The sequence below is a fragment of the Papio anubis genome, chromosome 19 (genome assembly GCF_008728515.1).
Source record: "Papio anubis isolate 15944 chromosome 19, Panubis1.0, whole genome shotgun sequence".
Lineage (NCBI taxonomy): Eukaryota > Metazoa > Chordata > Mammalia > Primates > Cercopithecidae > Papio > Papio anubis.
Genome location: NC_044994.1, coordinates 52,283,958 through 52,296,016, shown reverse-complemented (window position 1 = coordinate 52,296,016; position 12,059 = coordinate 52,283,958).

The window sequence follows — 12,059 nt, the reverse complement described above, 5'->3', positions numbered from 1 at the left end:
CCTATCTCTATTTAAAAAAAGAAAAATAAAAGAAAGACCTATAATTAGGAACAGAAAACACATAGACCAATAATTAAGAAATAGAAAACACAATTTTGTGATTCTTATAAATCAAGTAAATAAGAAAGAAATTTTTGAGATGTGGAGAAAAGTTCAGAGAGAAGGCTAGGATGGGCATATCAGAAAAGACTGGAACTGTGAGGTCATGGGAAATGAAGTTAGAGGAATTCCCTCATATCACTATGAAAACTATCAGAGATTGAACACTATTTTTGCAAAATAAAAACCCTTTTTTGTATAAAAGCAGTGTATGTGGTGGGACTGTGTGCTAATTTGGGTGCTCGATTGGCTCTCCTAGCTTCTCACTCTGGGTGTCTCCTTTTCCTGGCTTCTATTGATTCACAAAGGGTTGAAACCTTGACAGGCATTGTATTAGGAATCCGGTAAAAATGGAAAGAACGAACGCCAGGAAGTGCTCTGCAGGTCCTGCCAAAACGTCTTCAGTTGGTTGAAGGATATGACACGTCCTCACTCTAGCACAGAAAACTGTAAGAGAAGTGGCCAGTTTGTAAGGCAGGGTCAGGTGTTCCCCAGACAGTGGAGACCTGGTAAACTGACGGGGGGGGCGAGGGTTATGGTTAGACCACCAGTTCTTTTCTGTGAGAACACAAGTCCCTGATCTCATCATATTATCTGATCTGTCCACCAAGGAGGCCCCCAGAATCTGTAAGGCAGTTTGAACATTTACACTTCCTGAAGAACTGTGTCATGTCATCTCAAAGAGAACAGTGTGGGTCTCTTTCAAAGGGTAGACAGGGAGGTGGGCCAATCGTTTTTCATCTTTGCTGAGGTTGGAACAAGAGGCAATGGATGAAGGCTGATGAAAGAGAGGTTTCAGTTAGAGAAGAGGAAGATCTTCACTGGGGAACTCTTTTTTCTCCCCACAGTTATGCTATCTCCTTTCCAATGGAAACTTCTGTTTCAGAACAGATCATCAAATACCGCATGTTCTCACTTGTAAGTGGGAGCTAAATAATGAGAACACAAGGACACATAGAGGTGAACACCACACTGGGCCTTTCAGAGTGTGGAAGGTGGGAGGGGGGAGAGGATCAGGAAAAATAACGAGTGGGTGCTAGGCTAGGCTTAATATCTGGGTTAAAAAAATAATCTGTACAACAAACCCCCATAACACAAGTTTACCTATGTAACAAACCTGCACATGTACCCCTGAACTTAAAAGAAAAGAAACTTCTCCTGATTCAGCTTCAGCCCATTTGCTCCCACACTGGCCTCAGCAGTGATGAAGAGCATTCTTCATGCTTCATTGTAGCTTCAGACTTTGAGGAAATCTGCCTTCTCGGCCCTCTTCCCCTCATTTCTTTAGAAAATATTTTTTGACTATAAAAATACTATATGCTTATAATAGAAGACTTGAAAAATACAGAAATATGCAAGTTAGATATCTTTACAATCACATTTTATGCACATTCTTATGTAAACATTTTTCCTGTAGGGATACCTCACTAGCATCTTTCCATCACTATGAGTATTTATTGATTCTGTATTGCTGTGCCATATTTCATTATATGAGTGTCATAACACTATATACTCAATAATCAATCAGTTCCCCTCAGATACTTAGGTTGCTGCCTCATATCCCTATTATTTAAAAAATGAAATAATTGAAACCTTCTAGCAGGGCGTGGTGGCTCATGCCTGTAATATCAGCACTTTGGGAGGCCAAGGCGGGTGGATCACCAGAGGTCAGGAGTTTGAGACCAGCCTTGTCAACATGGTGAAACCCTGTCTCTACTAAATAGAATACAAAAATTAGCTGGGTGTGGTGGTGGACACCTGTAATCCCAGCTACTTGGGAGGCTGAGACAGGAGAATTGCTTGAACCTGGGAGGTGGAAGTTGCAGTGAGCCAAGATCAGGCCATTGCACTCCAGCCTGGGTAACAAGAGTGAAACTCTGTGATTGATTGAAACCTCTTGTTTCAACCTTCACCCATTGCATCTTGTTCTGACCTCAGCAAAGATGAAACACAATTGGCCCAGCTAACATAATTAAAGCTAAATATTTTTGTATGGTTTTAATAATTTCTGTAATATATATTATTAACAACAGTTACAACTAATTTAAGGCGTTTGGAAGTAAGGACAGTGGACATCTTTGACAGTAGTGCCAGGGTAGGGATAGGGGAGGGGAGGTATGTCTTCTTTATGTTTCTTCTTCCTTTTTCCTTCTTTCCTCCTCCTCCTCCTTCTTCTTCTTTTTTGAGACAGGGTCTCACTCTGTCATCCAGGCTGGAGTGCACTGGCATGATCTCTGCTCACTGCAACCTCCACCTTCCAAGATCAAGCAATTCTCCTGCCTCAGCTTCTCGAGCAGCTGGGACCACAGGCATGCACCAGCATGCCCAGCTAATTTTTTTGTATTTTTGGTGGAAATGGGGTTTCACCATGTTGCCTAGGCTGGTCTGAAACTCCTGAGCTCGAGCAATCCGCCTGCCTCAGCCTCCCAAATGTTGGGATTACAGGCGTGTGCCATCACGCCTGGACTTCTTTATCTTTCTGTCCACAGTGTTTGGCACAGTCCTTGGCCATAGTACCTAACCGACAAACACTGGTGAATAAATGAGACGCAATCCGTCTCATCCAAGTTTATCAGTTAAGCCTTTTATTTTGGTTGAAGGGCCAGCCTTTGGCAAACAGATGAAGTAAGCAACCCACATGTCGTTAGTCCCATGGTGCCACCGTCCTCTCACTGTGACCTTGGTCTCTGGCCGTCCACTTGCCTTCCTTTTCTCTGCCTCCCCCTCACACCCAGATAACATTATGCCACTCACTGGTACCCAGTTACCCTCCATGCCCACAGAGTGCCCGGTGGCCACCATGGGAGGGCTCTTTGTTCTCCCTCCACTTCTCAAGACAGCTCCACTCCTTCCAGGCTCTTTCTGATAACTGATTTGAATATGAACTAATAGGAAAAATTGATGTCAGTAAGGAAAGATAATTGACACTTCTCCCCATGATGTTTACCTTTTAAAAGAGGTCTTCCATGACTCCCTCCCTGCAACCCAAAGCAATCAACTGTGGTAATAGCAATATACAGTCTACCTACCTTAAAGTTTTGTAGTGAGATTCAAATGAAATAATAAATATGCATAGCATACATAGTCCAGACAAATTTAAGTTGGGGTGATGATTATGTTCGTAGGCAAAAGCATTCGGAGGGATTAAATCTGATCTTTTGTGCCCTCTCAACTCCTGGCGGCCCACACCACTACTTATAAAGAATTTAATACCTGTATTATCTTCTTTAATTTCCAGTTATATCCATTCAGACATTTTATCCTGGTCAGCCCCCACCTCCCGAAGCTAAAGCAGTTAAATATTTTGCTTGGCTGGATGAGGCTGAGCAGAGGATGAAGGACAGTGCCACCCAGGAAACGCCAGGAGAGGCTCTCCGGTCACTGTGACAGCCAAGACCACCCTGTATACTTCCAACACCCTTTAGGGGCTTGAAAAACACTTGCTGACTAATTGAAAGGTTTGATCTCCTTTGATAGGATATCAGATTGTGTAAAAGCAAAAAATTCAGGCATTATAGAAAAGTGATCAGAGGCCAGAAAGACCTCCTTCAGGTTTCTTAAAGCATCACATAGCCGCCCACCCACATTAACCACACCTGCGGCCACAGTCGCATGATATTTTAGGAAACTGTGGCCTAGGATAAGGCCAATTCCATTTACAATGAACCAACATTACTTGTATGACATGGGTATATGTTGGGAAAGGTATAAAATGGATTCTGATGAGCCACTGTGGCCTTGGGACCTCCCATACACCTGTACATAGGGTCCTCATTCCAACTGATTCTTAGGAAACCCACACTGACAGGTCGGGAGGGAAACTTTCTTGTCATGCTTTGCACCGTAAGAACTTCCAGGAGACCAGGCACGGTGGCTCGTGCCTGTAATCCCAGTACTTTGGGAGGCCGAAGCTGGCAAATCACTTAAAGTCAGGAGTTCAAGACTAGCCTGGCCAACATGGTGAAATCCCATCTCTACTAAAAATACAAAAATTAGCTGGGCGTGGTGGCATGTGCCTGTAATCCCAGCTACTCAGGAGGCTAAGGCAGGAGAATCGCTTGAACCCAGGAGGTGGAAGTTGCAGTGAGCCAAGATCTCTAACCTGGGCAACAAAATAAGCCTTCATCTCAAAAAAAAAAAAAAAAACAAAGGGCTTCCAGGAACATCAGCATGAAACAACCACAAAGCTGTTTGCTTTGACTAGGTGTTTCAGAATTGTCTAAAAACTATGTGCCCTGAACCTACTAAATTCTTACTAAGGTGTTGGAAACTTTGAAAAGATAGAAATCTCAAGACTCAGGTAAGAAGGGTCTTCATGCCCTTGTAAATACCAAGAGAGCATCTCGTGGACGGAACAGAACCAAACAGGTGGAATTCACAGAAATGCCAGAGAAAAAAAATCACTGAAAACCAAATCAGTTTAGTGTTTGAAGGGAGAAACTTTTATCTCATTTTGTCCTGAGCTTACATGAGGCTGATCCATGTATATTAAGGGTATACTAAGTACCATTTATTGAGCTGTGCCCAACTTTATTCTGAAAGTCGGTTTGAAACTGACCAAGAAAGTAAGATACTTTTTTTCACTGATATGATGAGCACTAATGTAAATGAAAAGATGTACAATAGATAAATGTCAATTATCTCTTATAGTTATTAAGTTAATAATAAGAATAATACATAAAACAAGGGGCTAGGGAGATGAAGACTTGCTAGTCGTTATTCTTGCCTTTGAGGAGCATGGAATCAACAAGGAGAAACACACGAGGTGGATGAAATGGTAGCCAGCAATGTTGAGTGGAAAACAGCAAGTGCCAGTGAATGTCAGGAGAGACAGAGAAGGAAGATCCAAACTGGGCTGTGGGAAAAGCAGATGGAAAAGGGTGGGTATTTGGAACTCCAGCTGCTATCTCCGCGGAGATCGCACACACATTTCACAGGCGCTCTCTTTCCCATGGTTAGCAAGAATAACAGTAACAGCAGTCACAATAGCCAGTTTTTCTGGAGTCTTTTACACCAGCCCCTTGAGGGTTAGGTATTATTACTATCTCCACTTTACAAATGAGAATATTAAAGCTTAGAGAGCTCGAGTCTTGCCTAGGATTTCAAGCTTGTCAGGAGTGGGAGCTGCAAGGCCAAGCATTTAGATTTCAGGGGTCCTGCTCTTAATCTCTAAGTTGTTCTGATGCCATGACTTCTAAAAAGAAAGAGTGAAATCCCGGGATTGCTGGTCCCACAGGAGAAGAATAAGAGGGTGGTGAAGACGGCAATGAGTGGAATCCACCTCAGTATCTTCCCTGACCCTCATAAGGCGTGATCAGATCCTTCAGTTATCACATTTTATGTTGATTAGAAGAGTGTATTAAAAAACAATAAATAGAAAAAAGAGAAGAAAATAAGGAACCAGAGCAATGTAGAGAACATAAAAATAGAAATTAAATACATGTCCTTATGAGGATATATAGGTGTGTGTCTACATATAAAACAATAAAGCATTATATCTTCTATATCCCTATCGACATTCTGATTACCTGTATATGTTCTTAGAATCTAGAGCTTTGGGCCAGGCGTGGTGGCTCACGCCTGTAATCCAAGCACGTTGGGAGGCCAAGGCGGGCAGATCACGAGGTCAACAGATTGAGACCATCCCGGCCAACATGGTGAAACCCTGTCTCTACTAAAAATACAAAAATTAGCTGGGGGTGGTGGCAGGCGCCTGTAGTCCCAGCTACTCGGGAGGCTGAGGCAGGAGAATGGCGTGAACCCGGGAGGAGGTGGAGCTTGCAGTGAGCCAAGATTGTGCCACTGCACTCCAGCCTGGGCGACAGAGTGAGACTCTGTCTCAAAAAGAAAGAAAGAAAGATAAAAAAGAATCTAGAGCTTTTGTGTTCTACTTTTATATTCATTAACAACCACTATAATATTGGGCAGGACCCTAATTAGAAGTTTTCTAAACATTAATTAAGAGCAGATAGTAGGCATTCAATAAATATTGATAGATTGCCAAGCATCAACTGTGAATTAGAGTTTTATGTGGTACAGTGCATGCATATATTACCTAAGTGCATGATTATGCCAAGCACTAGAAGGGAACATAAACAAAAGAGAAGAGAACATAAACAAAAGTCTCCTTTTGCTTTCATTTGTTTGCTCATTATTGCAATCAATAAATGCTCAGCTCCCACGCATGCCAGCAAGGAGGAGCAGGAGGTTGAGAGGTCTAGGATTGTCACCTACCTCCCCATGTGGCTGAGGAGGCATTCCCTCCTGTACCAAACATTTGACCCTACCTCCACACTACTTAATGAAATATTTTTCTGACATTCATTCTGTAAAAATGGAAAATACAGACATATGGCATAACCTTTCATTCAGCACAAATCAGAACTGACCTGGGTATTTCAAGGAGACGAAAGATGTCTAACTGATCTTCTCATTGTTTCTATATCAACTGCTTTATAATTTATTTTGAAGATTGTTTCAGGGCAGTAAAGAAAATATTACGTTGCTCATTTTCTCTGTATCAGTTTCCTAACCATTTCCACCTGTGGGATCTGTCAACAATACCGATTCACGTGTAGGTATTACAGCAAAGATTATTTCTCTATGCCATGAATTCTTCCTGACTTTACCAAAGTATGAACAACATGTACTGATGATTACTAAAGCATGGAGGAATCTTATCTGAACTTATTTATTTATTTAAGACTGAGTTTTGCTCTATTGCCCAGGCTGGAGTGCAATGGTATGATCTCAGCTCACTGCAACCTCTGTCTCCTGGGTTCAAGTGATTCTCGTGCCTCAGCCTCCAAAGTAGCTGAGATTACAGGCTCCCGTCACCACGCCTGGCTAATTTTTTGTATTTTTAGTAGAGACAGGGTTTCACCATGCTGACCAGGCTGATCTCCAACTCCTAACCTCAAGTGATCTGCCCGCCTCAGCCTCCTAAAGTGCTGGGATTATAGGCATGAGCCACAGTGCCTGCCCTTATCTGAATTTAATTGTGTCACAATGGAAAAGGGCTAAATGTTTAGAGACATTTATAAAACAATAACTGCCTAAAGTATTTCGTTAATAAAATTTTACTATAAAATTTAATTTGGTATTGTCATATGCGTTGTTATGCATAATAAGTATATCTAATGCACTTTTCCTGTTATTCATTTCAAATTTTGGAATTCAAGCCTATTTATCACAGAGCAATCCTTTTAGGGAAAATAATGTTCAAAGTAAATGCATAAAATGCATTTAAAAATATAAAGCATTATATGATTAATACTCATATAATTGACACTGAATACAGTAGTGTGTCCGGAATTGGTGGGTTCTTGGTCTCACTGACTTCAAGAACGAAGCCGTGGACCCTCGCGGTGAGTGTTACAGTTCTTAAAGATGGTGTGTCTGGGGATTGTTCCTTCAGACGTTCAGCTGTGTCTGGAGCTTCTTCCTTCTGGTGGGTTCATGGTCTTACCGGCTTCAGGAGTGAAGCTGCAGACCTTCCCAGTGAGTGTTATAGCTCATAACGGCAGCATGGACCCAAAGAGTGAGCAGCAGCAAGATTTAGCCCAAAGAGCAAAAGAACAAAGCTTCCACAGTGCGGAAGCGGACCTGGCTTGCTGCTGGCTGTCTCGGGCAGCCTGCTTTTATTCCCTTATCTGACCCCACCCACATCCTGCTGATTGGTCCATTTTACAGAGAGCTGATTGGTCCGTTTTTGACAGTGTGCCGCCTGGTGCGTTTGCAATCCTGGAGCTAGACACAGAGTCACAGAGTGCTAGTCCTCCAAGTCTCTGCTGGGTTAGCTAGATACAGAGTACCAATTGCTGTATTCACAAACTCTGAGCTAGACACCATGCTGATTGGTTTATTTACAATCCCTGAGCTAGACACAGTCAGAGTGCTAGTCCTCCAAGTCTCCACTAGGTTAGCTAGATACAGAATACCAATTGGTGTATTCACAAACCCTGAGCTAGAAACAGAGTGCTGATTGGTGTATTTACAAACCCTGAGCTAGACAGAGTGCGGTTTGGTGCACATACAATTCTCCCGCTGGATATAAAAGTTCTCCAAGCCCCATCTAGTTCAGCAGCCCAGCTGGCTTCACCCAGTGGATCCTGCACCTGGGCTGCAGGCAGAGCTGCCCAGCAGTCCTGAGCCGCACCTGCACTCCTCAGCCCTTGGGCTGTCGATGGAACCAGGCGCCATGGAGCAGGGGGCGGCGCCTGTCAGAGAGGCTCCGGCCACGCGGGAGCCCACCACAGGGGGAGGAGCTCAGACATGGCGGGCTGCAGGTCCCGAGGCCTGCCCCTCCGGGAGGCAGGTAAACCCGGCGAGAATTTGAGTGCAGCGCCGGCGGGCTGGCACTGCTGGGGGACCCGGCGCAACCTCCGCAGCTGCTGGCCCGGGTGCTAAGCCCCTCACTGCCCTGGGCCGGCGGTGCCGGCCGGCCGCTCCGTGTGCGGGGCCGGCCAAGCCCGCGCCCGCGCCCGCGCCCGCCGGAACTCACACCGGCCCCCGAGCGCAGCCCGGGTTCCCACCCGCGCGTCTCCTTCCACACCTCCCCGCAAGCAGAGGGAGGAGGCTCCAGCCTCAGCCAGCTCAGAGAGGGGCTCCCACGGTGCCGTGGCGGGCTGAAGGGCTCCTCAAGCGCCGCTAGAGTGGAAGCCGAGGCCGGAGGACGAGGAGGCGCTGAGAGTGAGGGCTGCTAGCACGTTGTCACCTCTCTGAAGGATCACTTGAGCACAGGAGATTGAGGCTGCAGTGAACTATGACCTCAGCACTGCACTCCAGCCTGGGCAGCAGACTGAGACCCTGTCTCAAGACAAAAAAAAAAAAAGTAAAATTACTGTAGGAGTCAATTTCTATCTTCTTTATGTCCTTTAGAATTTTCTTTAAATCTATTTTTAATTACATTATAGTTAATATAATTAATATAATACATTAAATAGGATTAATTATAAGCCTAATACAATAATTCCTAATTGTAAGGAAGCTATTCTGCATCAGCGAATAGCATTATTTGATTGATTATGTTTTTAGAGGTAGACAAAGAACTGAATATAACTGTCAAATTATACACACTGCTGACGTGGAGGGGAAGGGAGAAATTTGGAGTTGAAACTGATGTGGTGATAGGTTAATCATGCTAGTAGATATGTTCACTCATTATCAAACATTTGTTGAGTGCCTACAACCGTGTGTGTGTGTGTGTGTATTTTTTTCCAGGGTCTCGCTATGTTGCCCAGCTTGGTCCCAAACTCCTGGGCTCAAATGATCTTCCTGCCTCAGCCTCGCAAGTAGCTGGAGCTACAAGCACACCACCACGACCTGATTCTCCTACTATATTTGACTGGAGCATCAAAGGTGAGTAAGCCAATGTTCTAGCTCTCAATGAATGTATAATCTTGAGGGAGACTCAAACATACAAGCAAGCATGGGAGTGTCAGGTGTCCTCAGTAGTGGTATTAGCAAGGCTGATAGGCAGGAGGGAGGAGCTGATTCCAACCAAGAGGTGGAGGTTGGGGGAGAACAGGCAGGAAAAAAGATGGAGAAAAAGATTCAGGAAAATATATATAGAGAAAATACCTGAACTAGTTCCTGTTGCCAGCTTGACCAGTGGGGACAAAGGGCATGGTGCGTCATGTAAATATGATGCTAAACTGCCCGGGGCATCTGGGAAAATGCCAGTGGAGACTCAATGATGTGGTTTCTTAATCTTTCAGTCAGTGCATAGAAGATCAAGTAGGATTGAGACAAGGGAGACCAAAACTCAGTAAAGAAAGATACAGGCCTCCGTGGCAGTGGTGGGGACAGTCACTGGGGGATGAAGTACTAAGGATGCACACCTAGCCCAGCATGGCCCAAAACCTCAAAACTTACGGTTGCTGGAGTTGCCTCAAGCCGAGTGCCATGCATTTGCACGAGAGGCTTTTTGACTTCCAGTCCTGGAGCGATGATCTCACACTTCTCCCCAACCCATGGGTTCAGCTGCCTTTTGATCTACAATTGGGAACATCTGAGGCCTGTTTACTTTAAGAGACGCCTTCTCTCATGCCAGTGGAGACAGCAGAACGATTTGTTGTCCCCTGGAGTATCTGCCTCACCCGGCACTCTGGCTTCTCTGCTTTGTATGGGGATCCGGGGACAGTTGTGTTCCTCTCCTCCTGAGTTGCAAAGTGTTCTTTGAAACTGTTGTGATTGTGGTTGGAGGGAATTAAGGCAGATCCCTCAGGATCATACTTGAAGTTGACTCATACATCACATTTGCAGGCAGCACTGAAATCTGACTGCCCCTGATAGCACTCTTCCTAGGGGAAATTGGGTTGTGGGTTTCCCATAGAAAACTTTAAAACAGAATCTTTAAAATACAACCCATTTTTCTCCAGGGCCTGGTTTTATTCACACTCGGTGAAGACTGGGTGGAGAAAAGGAGAGCCGTACTTGGCAGTAATTTTGTTTGCACTATATGCTGAGTACCTAGCACCAAGCCTGCACAAAGTAGTCATTCAGTAAAAATCTGTGGCATGAACAAATCATAACCATTAGGGATTGGAGAGAAAAATTTCCCAACTGTAAATATTTCTGTCTAATCCTTTATATTTTGCTATATACATTCAAACTGTTGTTTCTAATACTAAAGTGATTTTAATGTTTCAAGTACAATGCTGTATCATTAAACTTTAGAAAAAATACATACAAATTGAATGGCTAAATGAATTGAGCTTTCTAAGTTAAACATACCTACAAGGAACTTTTGGGTTTTGTTTATTTTGTTTTATTTATTTATTATTGAGCCAGGGTCTCTCTCTGTCACCCAGGCTGGAGTGCAGTGGTGCGATCTCTGCTCACTGCAGCCTTGATTTCCCAAGCTCAATCAGTCCTTCCACTTCAGCCTCCCAGGTAGTTAGGACTACAGGTGCAAGTCACCATGGTTGGCTGAGTTTTGTTTTGTTTGTTTGTTAGTTTTTGCATTTTTTATGGAGCGGGGTTTCACCATGTTGCCCAGGCTTGTTTTTGTTTCTGTTTTAAATGAGAAGGTTACAGAGGAGGCAGCAACAGTCAATATGCAGCTCCACAAATTAACTGCACACCACGTCCTCAGGAAACAACAGAAAGGTTCACACATCTCATCCTAATGGAAAGAACCAACAGACTCTTTGGGCTAAAAAATAAAGGGAATAAAATATGACAGGGTGAATCAGACACAGTGAACATGAATTGCAGGGTAAGTGTTGGCCTGGCAAGGATCACGTGGGTTCGGTTTCTAAGGCCACGGGCCTCAGGGCTGCTGGCTGTCTATGTTGCTGCTGCTGCTGCTGCTGGTGCAGATGAGGCTTGGGAATGAAGGCTTTTCCTAAAACGTACTTTTTGGTCTGGGACCGACAGTCCTGGTGAACAAAAAGGGGTGAGGGAATCAGCTCTGTGCAGTACACGAATAACAGCATTCTCCTTTGGGAAACTCAGTGGAGCTAAAATGTGTTCGAGGCCTGTGCAGAACCTAGGACGGTGCCTTTAGCACTTGGTGAAGTGCCTGGTGATAATTCCAGAAATAATTGCACAAGGAAGGGGAGTGGAGGGGAGGCAGGGGACGGAAGGAGAAAAGAACGGAAAGTACATGATGCAAGAAGCGAAGCCCAAATGCTCAGTGCTGTCTCCCCGCATCCCTAGGTGAGGCCACTAACAGTGGCAACCCACCTTGACTTTTCCTCCCCAGAAAAACTCGAAAGTTTCTTTAGTTCCTTCACTACCATCTAAATTTAGATTTTCTCAAGTCCCAGGATTTTCCCACCTTCTTCTCTACCATCAAAAGGCACTTGTTTTGTCCCTCATTAACTAAGGGGTCACTGATAGGTGACTTACCCATTTGATAACGAGATGTGTTCATGGCTCATAATAGCAGAATGTGTCACCTCATCAGATACATTTACATTTTAATTGATATCTTGAATGCCGTAATCTGAAAG